Genomic DNA, 7,990 nt, shown 5'->3' on the forward strand with positions numbered 1-7,990 from the left:
GCACACAAACTGCACCCCCTGGGCAGGTTTTGCTTGGCTGCTGGCTGGGTTGGGTGGGTTGGTTGGTTGGGTTGGGTTGATGTGTTGTTTTCTTTTAATCTCCCATGGCTTCATTAATTTATTCACCTTTCCAAACCTCACTCTGTGAGGAGCTGTGGGTTAGGTCGAACCACGCTGGGGCTCTGCCTGGGCTGGTTGCTACTCCAGGATGGAATTCTGTGAGCTTCCACATCCTGGTGCCAGCAGACAGTGCAGCTCCTGGGAGCTCCTTCTGTGCCAGCAGCTGCTTCTCCAGCCTGCAGCAATGGTCAATATTTCAACAGGAGAGAAACATGAGGCCAGGAACATGATTCTCTTGGGGAAGATCCCAGCTCCTCCTTTACAGCAAAGACCCTGGTTTGAAGCTGCTTGGGTTTGGTTCCTGGAGGAGTTTTGGTGGGTTCCTGGAGGAGTTTTGGTGGGTTCCTGGAGGAGTTTTGGTGGGTTCCTGGAGGAGTTTTGGTGGGTTCCTGGAGGAGTTTTGGTGGGTTCCTGGAGGAGTTTTGGTGGGTTCCTGGAGGAGTTTGGGGTTCCTGGAGGAGTTTTGGTGGGTTCCTGGAGGAGTTTTGGTGGGTTCCTGGAGGAGTTTTGGTGGGTTCCTGGAGGAGTTTTGGTGGGTTCCTGGAGGAGTTTTTTGTTTCTGGAGGAGTTTGGTTTGAGGTTCCTGGAGGGTCTGAGGTTTGTTAGCAGTGTTTCCCACAGAGGCCTGATTTGTGTTCATTTGTCCTGCTCTGCTGAGGGGCAGGTTGGCTGCAGGATGACTCTGGAGTCACTGTGAGTGCAGCTGGTTTCACATTTCTTTCTAAACTACCTGGTTTTATACCTTGTGTGGAAAATGTTTTCTAAAGAAACCAAAGAATTATTTTATGATACAATTCTCTGTCACCAGAGTCCTTTTCTAGTCTCCTTTGGAGGAGAAGCAGCAGTGTGCTGAGCCCCAGACCATCACCTCTTGACTCTGCTTACCCCCTTGACCACTTCTCACTTGTGCTTCACCCCCTGATCACCCCCCATCAGCCACCCAGTGCCCCACCAGCCCCCCCCCATCAGCCACCCAGTGCCCCACCAGCCCCCCCCCCATCAGCCACCCAGTGCCCCACCAGCCCCCCCCATCACCCACAAAGGCTGCTCAGAAGAGGGCTGCAGCCTGGCTGCCTTAGGATGTGCCAGGGGCAGGGCCAGGGTGAGGCTCACATCTCCTGGGTCACCCCAGCTGTGTCACCCTGACCCCCAGGCCTGCCCCCAGCCTCTGTGGCACACAGAGATGCTGAGTCACCCAAGAGCTGTGCCTGGGCCACTTGTGCTGAGTGCAGGAAGGGGTTTTGTAAGCCCTGCAGCTTAGGGAAGTGACCTCCTCAGGCACACGATGACACAGAGCTGACAGCTCCTGCTCTGAGGCTCTGAGACTTTCTTAGAGCTCTTCTTCAGCTGAGTGCTTGCCAGCAATAGTTTGTGCTTGCATGAGGAAAATCTTCCCCCAGCCAGGAGCTGTTGGAAGTGCCTTGAGCCATGAGCAGGGTGGAAGGTTCCCCACGCTCCCCCCAGCTGTGTGAGGAAGGCAACCAAGGACAGGAGGGACTGGCACAGCCCAGGGCAGTGGGGGAGTCCCCATCCCTGGAGGGGTTTCAGAGCTGTGGTGCTGAGGGCCATGGCTTGGTGGTGCCCTGGCAGTGCTGGACTCCATGACCTTCAAGCTCTCTTCCAACCAAACCCATGCTGTGACTCTGACCAGCCTGCCTCCTGCCAGGTCAGTTGGACTTTCTGCCCAGCACAGCTGCTCCACTCCCAGGGAGAGTGCCAGCAGGGGACCTACCTGGCAAGCACTGACCTTCAAAACAGCATCCAACCACCCAGCACGTGAGGCCTGCTGGGCTCCCAGGAAATGAGCTGTGCTGGAAGAGCCTGCAATGAGCAGCCTGTGGGGCTGCCCCAGCTCCATCCCCACCACCCAGACCATGGCAGGCAGCCACAGACCAGCCTCAGATTACACTTGAGAAGGTAACTGAAGAGGACAAAAGCTCTTTTTGGTTTTCACTGAAGTTTCCAAAGCCTGGAGAGAGAAGCAGAGCAGGTGGCAGCTGAGCTGATGACTGAAATGCTGTTTAAATAAGTCCCTTCCTGAAGAGCTGAGGACATGGTAACATTGACAGGCGGAAGAGCTTAGAGTGGTCTTCCAGTACCTGAAGGTGGCTCCAGGAGAGCTGGGGAGGGACATCATGCAAGAGGTTGTAGTGACAGGATGAGGAGAAATGGATTTGAGCTGGGAGAGGGCAGATTGAGTGCAGATTAAGAGGAAATTCTTTGCAGTGAGACACTGGCACAGGTTGCTCTGCAAGGTTGTGGCTGCCCCCTCCCTGGAGGTGTTCAGGAGCAGGTTGGATGAGGCTGGATGAGCAACCTGGGCTGGTGGGAGGTGACCCTGCCCATGGCAGGAGGCTGGCACTGGATGATCTCTAAGGTCCCTTCCATTCTAGGATTCTCTGCTCTTAAAGGTCTTTTCCAACCAGAACAATTCTGTGAGTCTATGAAACCAGAGGGGGAATTCTGGAGGTATGCAGAGGGATGCCAGGGGATGTGACCAGTGCAGAGACAGGATCCTGCCTGTCCAAACAGCCTCCAGCCACCCTTGGCCCTGGGCTTACAACCCAGCTCCCAGCCAAGCCACTTCACTCTCTGCCTCTGGCTTTCCCCATGGTTTTGTTTTGCTGGAGGTGCTGCTTTGCCCCCTGCCCTCCTGTGTCACTGGCTGCTTGGTGCTGGGCTGAGCCCTCCAGACACTGTGGGAGAGGACCTAGGGAGTGCCAACAACTGAACTTGTCTGAATTAGCTCCTCACTGGCACCAATTTGACCTCCTTTTGAAGGATCCCTCCTGATGGCAGGGGTTGGTTTTTTGCTTTCACTTGCAGTCCCCTGAGCTGATTTGCCCTGCTGAGAGTTGTACCTCCTGGCACCTGCCACATCTGCAGTGACCAAACCACAGAGTGGGTTGGGTTGGAAGGGACCTTAAAGCTCATCCAGTTCCAAGCCCCTGCCACAGGCAGGGACACCTCCCACCAGCCCAGGTTGCTCAAGACCTTATCCAAAGGATAGGAGCAAGCTCCTCCAGTGCAGGTGGCAGGTGCTGGCCCTTGTCCTGTCACTGGGCAGCACTCCGCAGAGTCTGGTTGGCACCTGGCCTCTTTGTCTGGTGTAGAAAGCTCAGGCTGCCTTCAGGGCAGGCTCCAAGGTGCCTGTTGAGCCTCAGCCAGACTGCAGCTCCCCTGCTGCTGGTTTCTATTTCCCCTTTGGCTTCCTCTGTGACACTGGTGATTTATCGACCTTCTCTCAGGCTTCCCACAAGTTAAGACAAAGGCTTCTTCTTTAGGAAACTTTGCAGATGAGGAGTTGCCATTCCCCACCTCATGACTCTGAACCTGAAACAGCAGCTGGGCTCTGCCAGGCCCACCCCCACGTTCTTCTTTTGCCTGGTTTCGTGTGCTGCACCCACGGCGGCCCCCGGGACTGGGGCTGTGACTCAGCACCTCCTGTGTACAGCCCCAGTCCCACTCGCACAGCCCTGCTGGGGCTTCCACAGCCTGTCCTGTCAGCCTGCCTCTCCCCATGGTGTGAGGATGAGCTGGCAAAGTTTCCACCACGCTGAGGCTGTGGGCATAGGCTTGGGAGCTGCCTTCACACCCTGCTGGCATCTCCAGGGGAAAGATTCCCAGCCCAGGCGTGGTGCTCAGTGGATGTGGTCCCACAGGGAAAGAGAAGCTTTGTTTGTGGCAGGGGAGGGAGGATCTCTCTGCTCAGCTTCTGCCCTGCTAGGAAAGCAGTGGGCAGTGATCACAACACCCAGCAGAACCTCAGGGTGAAATCCAGAGGGCAGCTCTGGATACATCCCAGGCACCCTTCCCAGGGGTGCTCTTTGCCACACCAATTTCTGGGAGCAATTCCTTGTTCCTCTTTATGCCCTTCTCACAGAACAGCCTTCCCTTTGCCTCAAAAATGACACAGGCACAGAAAGCTTGGGGTTGGAAGGGACCTCTGGAGACCACTGAGTCCACCCCCACCCTGCCAAGGCAAGAGTCACCTAGAGCAGGGTGCTCTAGGTGGGGTTTGAATGATGTGAGAGATGGAGGCTCCACCAGCCCTCTAGACAGCCTAGAGGGTTGAGAGGCTGTTGGATGGAGGAAGGATCAGCAGTGCCTTTGTGGATGGTAGGAAGCCAGTACCACCTCTGGGCAGGCACAGGAAGAAGTGATTGCTCCTGAGGTAGTGCTGGGAGTGAGGATCAGTAGCTGTTCCTCCAGCAGGGATTTGGGCTCAAGGAGAGGATGCTTCAGCCCCTGTCTGCCTAAGCAAATACAGAGAATCCCAGAATGGGTTGGGTTGGAAGGGACCTCCAAAGGTCATCCAGTCCAACCTCCTGCACTCAGCAGGGACATCCTCCACTAGAGCAGCTTGCTCACAGCCTTGAATAGCTCCAGGTTGCCTCCCTGGGCAACCTGTTGCAGTGTTCCAGCAGCCTCCTGCTGCACAACTTGTTCCTCACATCCAATCTCAATCTGCTCTGCTCTCATTTCAAACCCTTGCCCCTGCTCCTGTCCCTGCAGGCCTTTGCACACAGTCCCTCTGCAGCCTTCTTGTAGCCCTTCAGCTACTGTCAGGCTGCTCTGAGGTGTGCCTGGAGCCTTCTCTTCTCCAGGCTGAACACCCCCAGCTCCCTCAGCCTGTCCTTGTGGCAGAGCTGCTCCAGCCCCCTGAGCATTTTCCTAGCCTCCTCTGGACCCTCTCCATCAGGTCCATGTCCTTCCTGTGCTGAGGGCTCCAGAGCTGGGCACAGTGCTCCAGGTGAGGTCACACCAGAGCATCTCCTGCCTCATCCTCACAAGGGCTGTTGACAGCACATGACATCATGACTATGGCAAAGGTGAGGCTGTGGCAAAGGCATCCTCCAAATGCAGGTGGGGAGCGTGGGAGGACACCACTAATGACATCAACACCTGGAAACTCACTGGGAATGGGCAGCTTTCAGGCAGACCAATGGAAACCTGAAGGAAGGAGGAGATTCCTGCCTCCAGAAAGTCATTTTGTTTCAGAAGGTCAGGCAGAATTCCACAACTGCCTCAGACACTGCAAACCTTCCTCCTCAGCTGCTGAAGTTGAGGTCATTTGTTCTCTGGTGATACTGAGTGCTGTGCTCTCCACAACATTCTCCCTGAACAAAGAAACCAAGGGGGAAGAGTGGGAAAGAAACCAATTTGCTGCTTGCTTTCAGCAGGAAATTCAAGCAGCACTCCCTCCTGAGGTGCTGAGTGTCAGGGGTGAAGGCTTTGCCATCCAAGCTGGATGGATGAAGCTGTAGGAGAGCAGCAACTCCTGGCAGCTGGGACCAGACCTTTCTTGAAGTGATTTTGGATTTTAAAAGCTTTAAAATGTGCATTGAGAAAGCAATGGAAAGTCCCCAGCAGCGGATGGTCTTACCAAAAGGGCAGCAAAACAACTCTTGAAAGGTTTTCAGAAGGACAAGAAGCAAAGAGCAGTGCTGGAGGAAGTGCTGTGATCCAGCAAACAAAACAGCCTTGTGCTAGGCACCAGGAATGTGCCAGGTGGGATTTCCACCCTGGGTAAAAACCCCAGTGTGAAAAAGCACCTGCTCCACTTCCCCAGCAGCCTTTGTCCTGCTCAGAGCCTTTGTCCTGCTCAGGTCAAAGGCTCCTCCCACACCTCTCCACTGCCTCTTACCTCCTTGGAGTTGAGCTTTGAGAGAAACTGTGCCCAGAAGGGGTTCTTGAGAGGGCAGCCAGCCTGTAGCCTGCCTCCTGGCAGAGTCAAGTCCAGCCTGGAGTTTTTCTCAAGTGGCTTTTGAGAAACCTACAAACACTTGGAGTAAATTTCTTTCAGTTCCTGAAGATGGTCCCAGAGCTGGTGGCAAGCTCAAGCTGCAGTGCTTCTGCTGGGAAAAGCTTGAGGAGGACAAGCAGAGCTGCAAGCACTTTTCTTTCCATGGGGATGCTGCTGTCTGTGGCTGCCAGTTGCCATCTCCACTCCTCACATCATTTTGTAATTTAAAGGAATATTGGCCAAGGTCTGGCACCAGCATCCCTGAGAAGCAGTCATACAAATGCTTGGATTAGAAGAGATCTTGAAGATCATTGAGTCCAATCCTTACCCCAGCACTGCCAAGGCACCACCAAACCATGGCCCTCAGCACCACAGCTTTGAAACCCTTCCAGGGATGAGGACTCCACCACTGCCCTGGCCTTGATAACCCTCAAGGGGAAGAAATTATTCCTCATGTGCAACCTAAACCTCCCCTGGGACAACTTGAGGCCATTTCCTCTTGTCCTGTTGCTTGTTCCTTGGGAGAAGAGCCCAACCCCCACCTGGCTCCAGCTCCTTCCAGGCAGCTGTAGAGAGCCAGAAGGTCTCCCCTCAACCTCCTTTCCTCCAGGCTGAACACCCCCAGCTCCTTCAGCTGCTCCTCCCCAGCCCTGTTCTCCAGACCCTTCCCCAGCTTCCTTGCCCTTCTCTGGAGCTGCTCCAGCCCCTCAGTGTCCTTCAGACAGGATCAGACAGCCCCAGCAGAATGTGCTGTAACTCAGTTATTGTCTCTTGCCACAGGCCAACAAGAAGTTGCCACTGGATGGCTACCACTGCAGGTCACACACGCAGAAGCACCACAGGCTGGGGGCTGTGCTTCAGGAATGCTCTTGCCTCCTGCTACCAGTATGTGCTTGTAGCAGCAGGAACATTCCAGAGGGGTGAGAGAAGGTTGACCTTCTGCCAATGTTCTCATCAGCTAAGGGGAGTAAGTGCCATGGTTATTAGACACTCAGCTTTACCTCAGTGATGGAGGAAAAGGTGAATTGGTTTCACCTTGGGAAAACTGAGAACCTCTCGAGAGGCTGTAAAGAGGCCTGGGCAAACCAGGTCCATCCCTAACTGATTAAGGTTGAACTCCTCTGAAATGTCCTCACTCTGGGTGGGGATGTTGCAGGGAAAGGTCATTTGCAATGCAAAAGGCTTTGAAACAGAAGTCTGTGCTTCCTGTAAGGGCTGAAGTAAAGCACAAGTCTGACATAGGAGCAGTTAGTGATTGAATTACTGATCAGAACACAAGTATCAGCTGTCAGCACCCTGCCTTAGACCATCCCAGAGGGAACAGCAGCCTGGCTGGTGGGAGGTGTCCCTGCCCATGGCAGGGGGTTGGAACTGGATGACCTTTGAGGTCCCTTCAACCCAACCCATTCTCTGATTTTCTTTCTGTGGAGCTTCTGCACTGGCTGCCCTCCCTTCCCAGAGAGCCTTGCCAGGTCACTTTGGGCCTCTTCCACTGCTCTGCAGCAGCAGAACAGACCTGGGAAGAGAACCTGAAGCTGCCCTAAGAGCGGCAGGAAGAGGAAGCCACCAGTGTCCCTGGACAGCCATTGATGGCCACCCAGAGCAGATCCACCTCCCCAGCTGACTCAGCAGCACTCCACTTGTCTCTGTGCCTCACCTAAAGGAGCTGCTCATGGTCCAGGATCCAGAGCAGATCCAGGTTGTGCTGGCACAGCACGATCTTCACCTTGCACCTGCCAGCTGATCAAGCTGGATTCCTTCCTTGCAGTCATGCTGCAGCATGGAGGCTGCAGCAAAGCAAGCCAGCAGCTGCCATATTTACCTGCCAGGCCTCCCCCAGCATTCAGGGAACCTTTCAACAGCATGAGGTGGAAAAATCTGGGTATGAAGCTCTTTCCTAAAACAGACTTTGGGAGCCAAGCAGCTGCATCCATGTGCCCCATCGTGTACCTGCTGCTCCTGCTCACTCTGAATGCGCTCAGCTCCTGACTGCTAGTGGCTGTGGACATCAGTGTGTGCTCTGACTCCTGCTCCACAGCTGATTCCTCTTGACTCTCCCAATCCTGAGATCTTGGAATTGTGAGGTCAAAACTTCTGCTGTAATTAAAGCCTCCTGCTGCTCTG

The sequence above is a fragment of the Indicator indicator genome, chromosome 24, assembly GCF_027791375.1.
Source record: "Indicator indicator isolate 239-I01 chromosome 24, UM_Iind_1.1, whole genome shotgun sequence".
Lineage (NCBI taxonomy): Eukaryota > Metazoa > Chordata > Aves > Piciformes > Indicatoridae > Indicator > Indicator indicator.